The sequence below is a fragment of the Capsicum annuum genome, chromosome 10 (assembly GCF_002878395.1).
Source record: "Capsicum annuum cultivar UCD-10X-F1 chromosome 10, UCD10Xv1.1, whole genome shotgun sequence".
NCBI lineage: Eukaryota > Viridiplantae > Streptophyta > Magnoliopsida > Solanales > Solanaceae > Capsicum > Capsicum annuum.
The window spans coordinates 176481060-176496390 of NC_061120.1; the positions used below are offsets into that span (position 1 = coordinate 176481060).

Below are 15331 nucleotides of genomic sequence, written 5' to 3' on the forward strand. Positions count from 1 at the left end.
CCAGAATCATCAAGCTCATCAAAAAGAACAAGTTATGAAACAAATTCAATAAGTAATTTAAACCAATATTACATAACAGGAAAAATAAATGAAAAAGAATATCTAATACTTTTGAATACAGGACAAGAAGAAAATTATATAGCAAAGTATCTAGTAAAAAATGAAGAAATGAAAACCGATAACAATATATGCCCAGACTTACCAAGAAGTTTAATAAATAATAAAAATCTAGCAGAAAAAGAATTAATATTAGGAGTTAGAAAAATAAAAATAGAATTTGAAGTAAAGGAAGAAATGCAAAAAGCAGATATAATATTAGGAATAAAATGGTTGGAACAAGTAAAACCATATAATATAGAACATACACAATTAACCTTAACTTATAACAAAGAAAAGTTATTCTTAAAAAGAGCCTTAACATGAAATGAAGATACATGTATTAATGAAGATAGTAGTAGAAGGATATTACAGTAGATATTATACGCCTATGATAGATACAGGAGCAGAAGCTAATTTATGTAGATATAATTGCTTACCAGAAAGCAAATGGGATAAACTAAAAACACCAATAATAGTTAAAGGATTTAATAATGAAGGAAGCTTAATTACTTATAAAGCTAGGAATGTAAAAATACAAGTATGGGATAAGATATTAACAATAGAAGAAATTTATAATTATGAATTAACATCAAAAGATATACTTTTAGGAATGCCATTTTTAGATAAATTATACCCACATATAATAACCAAAACAGACTGGTGGTTTACAACACCATGCAAACAAAAGGTAAGAGCAAAAAGAGTTAATAATAAAATAAGAAAGAAAACTGATTGGATAAAAGGAAGTGAAAAAATTACACAAAAGTTAGAAAATATAAACAATACTGAAGATACAGTAGAACTAGTAGTATTTTCGATAAATAAAACAGAAATAACTATATTTTCAATAAATAAAATAGAAATAATTCAGAAAAAATTAGAACAATTATATAGTGAAGATCCATTAAAAGGATGGGAAAAACATAAAACTACTATAAAAATAGAATTAATAGATAAAAATAGCATAATAACACAAAAACCATTAACATATAATTTTGATGATTTAAAAGAATTTAAAATGCACATAGATGAATTATTAGAAAAACAATATATACAAAAAAGTAATAGTAAACATAACAGTCCAGCATTTATAGTAAATAAACATAGTGAACAAAAAAGAGGAAAAAGTAGAATGGTTATTGACTATAGAAATTTAAATGCAAAAACTATAACATATAATTATCCGATACCGAATAAGATATTAAAAATAAGACAAATTCAAGGATATAATTATTTTAGCAAATTTGATTGTAAATCAGGATTTTACCACCTAAAGCTAGAAGAAGAATCTAAAGAATTAACCGCATTTACGGTACCACAAGGATTTTATGAATGGAACGTGTTACCATTTGGATATAAAAATGCACCAGGTAGATATCAACATTTTATGGATAATTATTTTAAACAATTATCTAATTGTATAGTATACATAGATGATATATTATTATATACAAAAACCAAAGAAGAACATTTAAAATTATTAGAACAGTTCACAGATATAGTAGAAAAATCAGGCATAAGTCTAAGCAAAAAGAAAGCTGAAATTATGAAAAACCAGATAGAATTTTTAGGAATACAAATAGATAAAAGTGGAGTAAAAATGCAACAACATATAGTACAAAAAATAATAAATTCGAAAGAAGAATTAGATACAAAAAAGAAATTACAATCATTTTTAGGATTAGTAAACCAAGTAAGAGAATATATTCCAAAATTAGCAGAAACCTTAAAACCACTGCAGAAAAAATTAAAAAAGGATATAGAATATAATTATGATGAAAAAGATAAAAAACAAGTTCAAAAAATAAAATTACTTTGTAGAGAATTACCTAAATTACAATTTCCAGATGAAAATAGAAAATTTATATATATAGTAGAAGCAGATGCAAGTGAATATAGTTACGGAGGAGTACTTAAATATCGATATGAAGCAGAAAAAATAGAACATCATTGTAGATACTACTCAGGTACGTTCAACGAAACAGAAATAAAATGGGAAATAAATAGAAAAGAGTTATGTTCATTATATAAATGTTTATTATCATTTGAGCCATATATTGTATATAACAAATTTATTGTACGAACAGATAATACACAGGTACGCTGGTGGCTAACAAAGAAAATACAAAATTCAGTTACAACAAAAGAAATTCGAAGACTAGTTTTAAATATATTAAATTTCACATTTACAATTGAAGTTATCAGCACTAACAAAAATGTTATTGCAGATTACATATCAAGACAAAGCTACACAGACTGATATAGTAGAGGAAGATACTCTAGAAAAAATACTTAAAACCCTAACTACGCTTTCTATGAAAGTGGACAGTATGGGTAATGAGATAGAAAAGCTAAAGACTAATGAAGATAAACTGAAGTCTATAGCTACAAATCAGCTAACTCAGCAGTGTGCAGAGCTATGTCGATCGGAAGACATTAAACATCCAGAGCTAGAAGGAGACGTTGGGACACTCCATAAAACCCATAACATTTATCAATCTACTTCTGCAGGTACAAGCAAAGGAGTTAATAAGCCAAGATACCAGAATGCAAATATGAATAAAATATTCGAAAAACCATTTACCCCTAAAACACAAAAAGACCATTTATTCATACCCCCACAAGTTAACACATACCGAGACAGCCTAAACCAAGACAAGAAAATATACAACTACACAGCCCAAAAATACATAGAAAATATATATAGAGTCCAAACCTTTCTAAACCATAACCCCAGAGCTACAAATATCCAAGAACCAAATACCAGTTATATAACCCAAAAACTACAAGGATACAATAAACTGATAGCACTACCTAAAACTAACCCAAGCCTAGTTAAAACTTGTTTTGACTATGGACTACTAAATACCATATACACCCACGACGGAGAAGAGCTAACAGCCATGGAAGAATTATATAAGATATTCACTACCTATAAAAGAATAACAAAAGGAACTTTATTTTATATAAAATGTTATACTGCACCAGCAGAGATATTATATGATGAGATAAAACCAGTGATACAAGTTGTAAAGATAGGACTGACAAGAGATATGATTATACCGGAAGATATATCGCAACAACCGGAGATACCAAGAATAGAGATACCAGATTTTTACGCAAATAAAAGACTGATTGGACTAGCTACTATTATACAAGAACTAGCAAATAACTACGCTAATGGAAATCCAATATGGAGCTACTATTCAAGAGATCACCAAATGATATACTCAAATTCAAAAGAACTAAGACAAGCAGATATGGAAAATGTAAGACAGTGGATATTAACGCTACTCAACCCAGAAAAACAATCTACCGCACGAGCAATAAAAAAGGGATTTATTTCAGACGGACTACTAACGAGATACTGTAAGATAATTGGACATAAATATCCAGACCACCAATGTTCAAGGTGCAATGGAGAAGATAATATTATTCCAGAAGTACACCTAGAATAAAGAAGATAAAATGCCAGCTGGAAGGATAAAGATAAAGAGCAATAATGGAGCAGATACAGAGCAATAATGGAGCAGATACAATAAAGAGCAATAATGGAGCAGATACAGAGCAATAATGGAGCAGATACAGAGCAATAATGGAACAGATACGACAAAATCAACGGAGACAAGATACTGTATATTAATTAATTTGTTAGACTTTTTTACGTAGAAAAAATGTAAGCCACTATTGTTGACTTTTTTTTAGTTTTAGAAATTGTAAGATACCTTTTAACTTCTTAGGCTTAGTTTTTACGTAACTTTAGAAAAGTTAGATGGGGATAGGCCCCACTTCTTTAATTTTCATTACTTCTTAGGCACAGCAGATATGTAAATTCATTCTATAAATACAAAGGCAGAAGCACTGCGGAAAGCAGGCCGCAAGCCACAAGCCTTCTTTTGAAATCTCTCTCTCCAATCCACAAAAAAAAAAATTTACTCAGTTAATTAGATAAATATACTCCAATGGAAAAAGCTATGGAACAACAAAACTCAGAAACATCAAAGCTACCGGAACAGGTATATCTATTTATAATTATGAATAGCTAATTTCATAATTCCCAACAATCATGATATGATAAAATAAATTCATATTAGTTACTTTATAGTAGAATTATTCGAAGAATAATATGTTAAGAAGTTTATTAACAAAGAGGAAACGGAGAAATATCCCTAAGGACTATGCCATCCTAAAGGTGAAACCATTGAGGCAAGAAGCCGTGGCAGGGAGTAACCAGAGTAGAGGCGCTGTTTAAGGGAAAAAGTATCCAAATTACCATGTTAATAGTGACGGAAGAACATATTATTTAAGAATAATCTAGTATATAGTAAGCCAATATGACCATATTTTGTTGTGTACGTGATTGAAGGGAATATTTTGAAAAAAGCAATTTTATGAATATGAATGATAATATATCTGATGTGATGGTAGATAAATTCAAGATACTTATTTTGTATGCACTTAGAAATATAGAAGTAGCAGATATAAGAAAACTCATATTAGAAAAAGCTTTTGGTGAAAATTATATGTCTAGAATAAGCTATATACCACAAATACCTAACTACTCTTATAAATACTTAAGGTAATAAGTTCCATAAAAAAAAAAAAAAAAAAAAAAAAGATAAAAAAAAAAACTTTTGTAGTTACTATAAAAAAAAAAAATAATATACATGGAAAATAAAGATATAAAATTTCTTAATAAAAATATGCAAAAACTACTAAGGCTAAAACAAACAACTACAAAATATTATAATAAAACCAATTTTAAAAATAGACCAATTAGATTATCTTAAAGTTTTAGTATTATATATACTTAAAAACATAGAAATTATAGATATTAAGAAAATAATATTAGAAAAAGTAATAAACTATGAAACTGAAACTGCAAATTATCTAGAACAGTTATACGAAGAAATTTACCCAGAAGAATATTATTCAGACTAAAACATGTTAGAATACCCATCATTACTAATTAATTACAGTTACAAACTATAACGGGCATGTTTTTTGCAGAAGGCTATTAGCATCACAACTTGCCAGATATCAACAAAGTGGCACGCATAAAATTCATCATAATATCGACAACAACAATCAACATAATAATTCAACTATATAATAATTCGACAATAAACACATCACACGTGTAACGCACGTGCTGTAAGTCTAGTATGTATGTATGTGTATATATATATATATATATATATGTATGTATGTATGTATGTATGTATGTATGTATGTATGTATGTATGTATGTATGTATGTACCAATATATGAAAACTATTTAGTTGTATATAACAATTAATTGTATACGTATATACATTAAAAAATTTACATGGTATATATACTTGTGTGTAACTAACAGAAAAAAGGCTATATAGATATACTTATATTTGTTGTATATACATTCGTACAAATATACATGCGGGTATATACAAAATGCCTTCGAGTCATTCACAATGTTGTTACTCCCCCTTTGGAGTGAAAATCCTTGAATCATTTTTTTTTCTTTAGTTTATACTAAATACTAATAACATATTATACAAACTGAGATATACCTAATGTGTAATAGAAGAACAAACATAATTATATAAACCAACTTCAAAAATATATAATTTAATTATATACAAATATGTGATAGTTGTATACCTATATGTAATATATAAAATATGGATTAATATATTTTATGCAAATCAAAAACTAATTATAAAACTTATATGCATATCTTATATATGTGTGTGTGCATATATATATATATATATATATATATATATATATATATATATATATTGTATACGTATTTAAATTCTTTTTTTGCATGAACTGGAAGAAAAAATTTAAAGAAATATTTTTTGATGTAATAAATTTTTGGACAAATCACAAAAATATAAGTACTATTTAAGAGTTAATATGATGAAACTTACCAATAGTTTCTACTTTTCAAGGAAATATATTGAAGAAGATGGTCGAAAATTTAAGAAGAGAGAGAAAAATTAAATAAAAAGGCTAATTTTTAAAATTATATCAAAAAATAAAATTAAGTGCACAATTGAGTAAGCCAAAATTTAAGCTAATTAGATAAGAGATACTGATTGATATAAAAGCTATTATATTGGTATATAAGAGCCCACTTAAATAATAGTTCTTTAATTAACTTTTAACTATGTCAAGTAATTAGTTTAAATACTAGTTTAGTGTACGTGTGTTGTACGTGTATGTCATGATAATATTATTAACTTAAATACTATAAGTGTATGAAATTTAATGTTCCAAATCCACATAGAAATCTAACTAATCCAGATTCGAAGCATGGGAGCAGACATGAATATATTCTAATAGTTAAAGTGAATAATATAATTGGATATTCTTTCTTTTCTTCCTCAAGATATATAAAAAAAAATCATAGGTTAAAACTTAGATGAGTTTGGATTTAATTATTTAACATCTTTTATAATTTACATGAGAAAAGAATAAAGTAAGGATATAGAAAAATTATACCACGAGAAACATACACTCAATTCAAAACAGGTGAGACATGATTCATCCATATCTTATAAAGCCATGAAAAAAAAGTAATAAGGTGTCATATTTTTTAAAAATAATATCTCTCCACTTAAGTAAAAGTTCAATGTGTGCGCACTGGAGTTTCTTCTCTTGATTCCTGAAAACACGAATTTGTTCTAATATATTTACAACATGAGTTTTAATTTTTTCATTTTCTTGTCATAAAAAATAGGAAAAAACTTAAAGCTCTCTTATACACAAGTCACAATAAAGGTACATAAAGAGTTACAATCGAATAACCTTTTAAAGAGAAAAAAAAAATCAAATCAACAAAAATCATTATTTTAATAACATTGCGTAAAATATTGTGTAAAAACTATCAATACTTTTGAGAGGAGTAAAACTTGTGGCAATGTAAAAGAGAATCACCATTTTCGAACAGGTAAAATAAGCCTTTAATTTGTCCATCTTCTTCATTAGACGTTATTTGTTAATCCGTAGAGTCCAGATATTGTGTATCTTTAACAAAACGAATATAAAATTTTTTAGATCAAAGATCTTTAAAATCTCTAGGCATTTTTTTACTTCAAATTCTCATTCTGTAGTAATCATTAACCATTTAACGGATGATTTTAAAACTACAAATCATGATATATATACTATAAAACTTGGAGTCTGAAAGATCAATAGAACTTTTATTTTAAAAAAAAAAAAAGAAAAGGGAAAGATCATAACCTTTGAACTTTTGACTACTTCATTTAACAATAACATGTTTGTTTCATCCAATTTTTCGATCATAATCTTCAACTGTAAGAGAAAACAAAATAAATTACCAGAAGGAAGAATGCATTGTCAATTATTAAGTATGAATAATTTGTACATAATCTTTAAAGTTATCAACTAAATAATAAAAATCGAAAGAATGGTGATAATAAAAACAAAAAGACAACTTAACTTAAATCAAATCAAATTCAAAATAAGAAGAAAATATAGAGGTAAAAATAGAATATGTTACTTAAATAACATTATAGAAATTTTTGTTTATACATAGTAAAACTCTAGTTAGTTTAAAACTGCAAATTAAATTACCCAAAAAAATCTAACATTTTAGCTTTTTTGAAATAATAACGTGTACTTATTAGTTATTTGTGTTCTCTAGCCTTTTCTTTTAAAAAAAAATAATTAGCAATGTAATTTTGATAGAAACCTGAAGAACAAAAAGTGTTGAATGAGTCATATTTTTTTTTCCTTAAATTAATTCTTAAGAAATAAAATTGTTATTGAATGTTGTTACTATTTTTTAATTTTGATGAAATCCTCAATATGTTTTTCTTGTTACTAGTCTAGGAACCGTGCGTTGCACGTATATTCAACGTTAAAGAAGAAAGTTGCATGTATAAAAAGAACAAACTTATTATATTCAAATTAATGAAGAGACGACTTTAAAAATATATACACAATCAAACCTCTCTATAACAATCCGTCATTATAACCGTATTTTACTGTAGTGACCTGATTTTCTACGAAACTAATTTCATGTTATATGTTACTTCTCTATAGCGTCATTTTACCTATAACAACAATAACGTTTATTATATTGGTACACTCTTTGTAAGATTACCTATCTATAACACTATATTCAAATATTTATATTTTATAAAAATATATTATGTACTATATAAAATAAAATATTAATGATAATTATCATTAAACTAAGTTAATTGTAAAAAATTTTAAGTTCTTCAACCGTTGTATACTTTAGGACAACATAAGTTCCATGCCTAAATTTTTCTTAGTCTTATGAAAAAGCAGTTGAGAGTAGAGATTCAGACAATCACAAGGTAAAAAGAAAAAAAAAACTTAGAAATATATTGGCTCCTTATTCCACTATTATTTTGGTTAAATTTATTAATAATTTTTCATATTTTTATTAGTAACAATTAAAGGAGATTCAAACATCAAATGCCACTATATTTGTATAGCATCACCTCTCTATAGTAGCCGTGAATTTTTCGGACAAATATTGCAACTATAGAGAGGTAATTTCATCCTGATTAAATTCGAATTCATATCGAAAGGTCCACATTAAAGGAGAAAAACGCTCTCTAACAAAAATGATTCCGTATCTAAAGGAGTTCAAACCCAAAAATTCAAATTAAATATGAAAAATAATCACTCTACCGAAATCCTTATTGATAAAGTTAATATATCTAATAATTCATAGCATATAGGAATCAACCACCAAATTGATTCAATAATAAATACATCTTAATATATGTGTGCATGTAATTAATGATCGTAGACTAATTTTTTAAAATTACATCAATTGTTTGAACAATTATTTTGAATTATAGAATAGAAATTAAATAAAAATATGTAAATTTCTAAACAATGGATAGAAGAGCAATTAAATAAGAAAAAAGGATGCCTCATTAAAGAAAGTATTTCTTTTTCATTTTATGTTTGAATTGCTGAAGAAATATAAGTAATTATAATTATTTTATACAATTATTCAAAGTAGAAAATTATATAAATAAGGTGAACTTTTTGTCAATTTTAAAGTGCTAATATTATGAGTTGTTATCTCTTACAAGTAGGTAACGATAAGGATTTAATTTTTATAACTTTAATTGATTTTATTTAAATTAAAGGATCGGGTAATTAGTAATTAATAAAGACATGTATTATTGCACTTCAATATTTATATCTTAGAACTCTTTCATATATTTTTTCTTTTCTCATATATGTAGGACTTATTTATTTTAAAAATATGCTTTTCTCTTACCATATAATTTATCAACTTCTTAATTTTAACTCTCCAAACACCTCTTACCATATATTTTAGAATTCTTGAATTTTTAAAATATATTTTCCTCTTACCATATATTTTAGGACTCCTTAATTTAAATATGTAAGTTAATAATTTTTTTAAAAAAATAATAAATGATAATTTGTCTATTTTATTCAACCGTTTCTAAAGATCTCTGTGCTTTTAATATTCACGATATTTGTTGCACATTAATAATAGCATGTAGATGTTTGAATAATCAATATTTTTTGTTGGACAATTGTTCTTTCATATGTCGGAGTTGACTAAAGTGAAAAATAATCACTACTGAAAAAATTATACCTAGCAACGGATAAATTATGAAGTGAAACGCAAAATTCGTCGCTACTAAAATCTTGTGAAGAGATAAAACTTCTTTACATAAGTATTTGAAATGTCGTTATCAGATTCTAATGATTTTCTTTATTTTGCAACTTATTTATACAAAACACTTTTATCAATTAGTAGTAAGTCTTCAAACAATTATGTTTCAGTGATACTTTCAATCCATTAGTTGTAAAGACAAGGATTCGTGAACCGTTTACTTTTCTTGTAAGAATTTATCGGACAATAGCTTTTGCTTGGATCATAACATCATAGTTTTGACAATTAATTTATATAAAAGTGGATATTATCAAGATTAATTGTTCAATATTATATTTCAAAAATCGAGTACTATCTCAGATACACATTTTGACATGTAAATTCTAATTCTAATAACCCTCATCTTTGCAGTTTCTTTGAATACTTTTGAAGCTATTCCCAAACAATAAGTTGTTAAAACAAATTGGTAAGGACATCATCTACAAAATCACACAACTATTAAAAAGTTGAGTATAAAAAAATTGGTTATTTAGATTCCTCTCCAACTTCCATTCATGTTTGCGAGATAAATTTATGATTGTTTTCAATCTTACGGTTGGATTAAACTTTATAGCCAGTATATTTCAAAGTATGTAAAGTATAAAATACTCTCAAGCAGCCATGTGGTTTAATTAAAATTTTGATCTTCCTTTTAAATTGTATTTCTTTAAATAGCTAGTTATTCTCTAAACAAAGAAGATTGATTGTAAATTTTTTCGTACTAGTCTATAAAAGACGTATAAATATGCCTTAGAAAAAGACAAAAGAATTTGAATATGTGATACGTGATATCTATGATAGTCATCGTTTAAGAACTTCATTTGAATTTCATATTGAATTTTTTTTGTTACAGTTTTATAATGAAATGCGATAGACCATGAAATTTTTTAACTTTTTGAATCTTCTTTTTGTAGATTTTATTTTAAAATCAATGTTTGATCATTACATTTTTAAATACAACTTGAAATTATATATGAAATTTGAAATACATTCAAATCCTTATTTTCACTATTTTTCTTTTTTCGAATTATACGCTAAATTTCATGTTTAAAGATTATTTTATATATTTTTTAGTAAATGTACACTCAAACAAATCAAATATAATTAAATTATAATCAAATACAACTTCACCATTAAAAATTAATAGTATGTAGCTTGTATATGCAAGCTAATGTATGCCATATGTGATAGTCTATTTTGGGATATAACTATTTTAGAGCAAATTCAATTGTATTTTAATGATAATTTTTAAAAATTGAGGTATACACCATATTTTTAAAAAGTACATTTAAATTGGAAGTATTTCTTTTGATCAAACACAACTTCAATTATTAAATAAAATAAATTTTTTGACATTTATGATGAAACATTCACTTAATTTTCTACTTACGCCACATAAATAATGTTTTTCCATTATGGAGAACGTGCAATCGATTGACTTGAAGAGATAAATTAGATCTTTAGGAAAATTGAAAACTAATGTTGGAGTTTCTTTTAACCTAATCACTCTTTTATTAAAGGTAAATAAGGAGGTTATCATGAACATGTCTTCACGTGTAGAAATTTAAGAATATTTCCTTCACATAAAAAATAAGTGTAACTTTATCAAAAGAATTTAATTTAAAATAAGCGTCATCTTAGGAATTCAACATAAAACTTTTCATATAAAGAATAAATGTAACTTTATCAAAAGAATTTAATTGAAAATAAGTGTCATTTTTGAAATTCAAGATAAAAATTTATCGTATGTCTTTTAATATCAACTATTATCGTAAGCTCCGCTTCTTAATAGTGTTCTATTTTCAAGAAACTTTTATTGAATTAGAATAGTTAATAAACTATATATTTTATATATTAATTCATGTTATAATGGACGTGATTTTTGTTAAGATGACACTTATTTTGAGATGAACGAAGTAAATATTTGGAGAGTTTCAGATGGACTCTGATGACATTCCATACTATGAAAAATGATTAATTAATGCACATGAAAAATTCTAAATTTATTCTCATTCAGATAATGATTCAATTCTCAGCTACGCAAATTAACAACAAAAAATGCATAAATTAAAACCAACGTCCCAAGAGCTTGTAATTCATATGATTTTAAGGCTAACACAATTTAATCGGAATCAAAGCATAATACCTAACATTTGTAACTTACCTTGGTGTCAACATCTATCAATCATTACTTCTTAATTCAAGTAAAGTTAAATATATTGAGATGAAAAAATTTAATGAAAAGAGAAATTATTCTCATATAATAATGAATATCCCAATCTCACCTTTCAAAATATTATTACAAAAAAATATCTCAAACGGTGAATTTAATTTAGCCGAACCTCGTGCTTCGTATGTCCTGTCAAATAAACCCAAGGATTGTGCTGTACGTTGAATTTTTACTTCAATCATGAATATTTTTGGAGAATCGTTTATTATTCGCTCTTCCGTACTGTGAATACTTTTGTAGAAAAGTTCTCTGATTCTCTTTTTTGTCTCTTGTTGTGTCTCTGTCGCATTGTTATATTTTTTTATGATTAGATTTATATATGTTTTTCATCCTCGTGGACTGGATGAGAGAGATAGTCATTCCGAACTCCTTCAGCTCTTGGGGAAAGAAATACTTTATGACTGCACTTCTTCTAGCAACTATGTCTTTGTCACAGCCAGTGGAAGATAGATTTCAACTATCAATTTTTTCTTTGTCGTAAAATTTGATAAAGTACATATCATATCATAAAAGAAGGCAAAGAAAAGATCATTACATGAAAAATAAGAATGAATAGCTACAACAATTTATATCATTCAAAATGAAAAATTATCACGCAAAATCAATCACCTTTCAAAAATCGAATCATCAACTGTCTATATATATTATCATCATCATCCATTTGCAATATACCTACAAAATCAATGCACCTCAAAGTAGAATACATATTACAAAAATATTTCTTGACGTAAAAAGTAATTCTAAAGCAAACAATAAAGAATGATCTTGACCAAAAATAAATAATCTTGTTTCAAATATTTATTAAAGATGCTATTGTATTGTTGTAGAATGATTGTCCAAAACTTTTTCCTTTAAAAAAAAATTATCTAAATATAGTAAATTTATGTTTTTTCCCCAATAAATAACTACTAATTTTAAAAGAATGTGAATTCTAAAAATAACAAACTACTACGAAGACATTACTGTACGCTTTTTTATAGTTTTTTGAAGACTTTTGTTTGCTTTTTGTTTAGTATAATATATAAAGTAGGCTTCATTGCCATATTTAATAAAATAATTTAAAAATTATACACACGCAGATTCCTAAAATTTAGAAATTTAGTAGTTTTTTTTTTTAAATTCTTTCCTAATTTTTTCTTAGTATCATAAATTTTAGGACTCTTGATTTCTTCTTTCCATATATATTTTTGAATTTAATATTATAGTTAATATTATTAATATAATTAAAGAATAATTTAAGCAAAATAGTGAAAAGACTGTTTTGTCTATTGTGGAATTTTTTAATGAAGGATAAAAAGTTCAAATCACTTTTGTAAGGGTATTCACACTTTTAATATATTGTAGACTATATTTTTTAGGACTCCATTTTTATGTACACAAGGAAAAATGAATCTTACCAATATTAATTCTCCATATATTTTTGTCTTATCAATTTTAGGACTCCTTAATTTTAAATATATAATTGAAAGAAATAAGTGAAAAGACAATTTTGTCTATTGCGAAAATTTTTAATGAGGTGTAAAAAGTGCAAGTCACTTTTCTAAGGGTCTTCACACTTTTAATATATTATATAGATTATAGATATAGATAGATTATAGATATTTACTTTTAATATATTATCTATATCTATAATATATTAAAAGTGTGAAGACCCTAGAAAAGTGATTTGAACTTTTTGTCTTTCATTAAAGACTGTTCTTTAGATAAAACTGTCTTTTCACTATTTTTTAATTTATTATTTAATTATTTTTATTATATTAACTAGACTCCTTAAATATATGGGACTCCTAAACTATATGGAAAGAAAATTAATTAATATTTTTCTTTGATGAATTAAAAAAAAATACTCCTAAAATAGAATCTTATTAAGGAAATACTTCTATAAATATTGAGATGCACGTTAAACTATATATGGTAAAATCTTTAAAAGGAATTAAATTAACGGGGAAAAGAAAAAAAACATTTTAGAATTAAAATTTTATATTTTTTAAGAAAAGTATGCATGGTAACAAAATATCCCTACCACTTTTTAAGGTAAGAATTTTAGGAAGCAAATATATTTTCTTTAGAAAAAATAATGCATGGAAAGAAAAAAGATTATTGGATTCAAGCAAAAAATATAATATTTAACACTTCTATATCAATTAGAATTTTACCTTATATAAAAAAGAATATCTACAATTATATTTAAATAGTGTTTTTGATAAATTTTACTAGAAACATACGTATGATTCTTCTACTTCTATGTTTTTTTTTTCATTCTTGAATTCATTAGGGTTTTCTAGCCTTCTATTGCGTGAAAAAAAAATTATTTACAACTTAATAAAACAAAGGACGTATGTTTCAATGATTCGGTTATTGTCTAGATTGGTGGATGTTTAACTTTTTAACCCTCAACTTCCTTATTGTTTTTGTCAATATAATAGAATTCAACATGTGTATATATATATATCTTCTTTGTTTTCATTCAAATCATTCTTTAGGGTCAAAATTTTGCCCAAACAAGCTAAGAATTATATTCATCAAAATCGAAGTTTTGTGATCACTATTGTATTATTTTGCTATTGTTTACAGGTCGTAGATAAATTTCGGTTAGCTTTGAGGAATTCTTGTGTAAAGATTAGATTTAATTGTATTGTATTAATATCTCTATTAGTATTATTTTGTGGCAGTTTACAGTTTGTAGATGAATGTTGATCAGCTTGGAGAATTTTTTGCGTGTAAAATTTAAATTTAATTGTATTATTTTGATATCTATTTTATCGTATTATTTTGTTGTAGTTTACAGGTGCTACATAAATGTTGGTCGGCTTTGAATAATTTTTATAGGTAAAGATTAGGTTTAATTGTGTTATTTTAAAAAATCTTTGCTTTGAATTTTTCTTTTTGTGCAAAGGTTAGGTTTAGTGATATTATTTGGATATCTCTATTATCGTATTATTTTATTAGAGTTTACAGGTGTTAAATGACTGTTGGACGGCTTTGAGAAAAATTTTCTGTAAAGTTTAGATTTAATTGTATTGATTTAATGCCTCTATCATCGTAATGTTTTGTTGCAGTTTACACGTGATAGATTTTTTTGATAAAAGTTAGGTTTAGTTAAATAATTTTTTCAGCTTTACATATTCATGTTGAATTTAATTATTGTATTCATCTTTATAATTTAAACACATATCCTATTTAGTTTGATGTTTGAACTCATTAAAGTGAGATACACGCGTGAGGCGCATACAATTAAACTAGTAGATTATAGATATAGATAGATTATAGGTATAGATTATAGATATAAAAATAGGATATATATTAATAATGAT

The 15331-nt window shown here is 25.5% G+C and overlaps 1 long non-coding RNA gene across 1 annotated transcript in view; it reads left to right on the forward strand.

The window, feature by feature from the left end:
- LOC124888151 overlaps window positions 1–14761 on the forward strand; it is a 37721-nt gene extending 22960 nt beyond the window's left edge. The window contains exon 3 of the long non-coding RNA XR_007046202.1: window positions 14592–14761. This is a non-coding gene — a long non-coding RNA (uncharacterized LOC124888151). The remainder of the gene's footprint in view (window positions 1–14591) is intronic.
- Window positions 14762–15331: the final 570 nt, after the last annotated feature.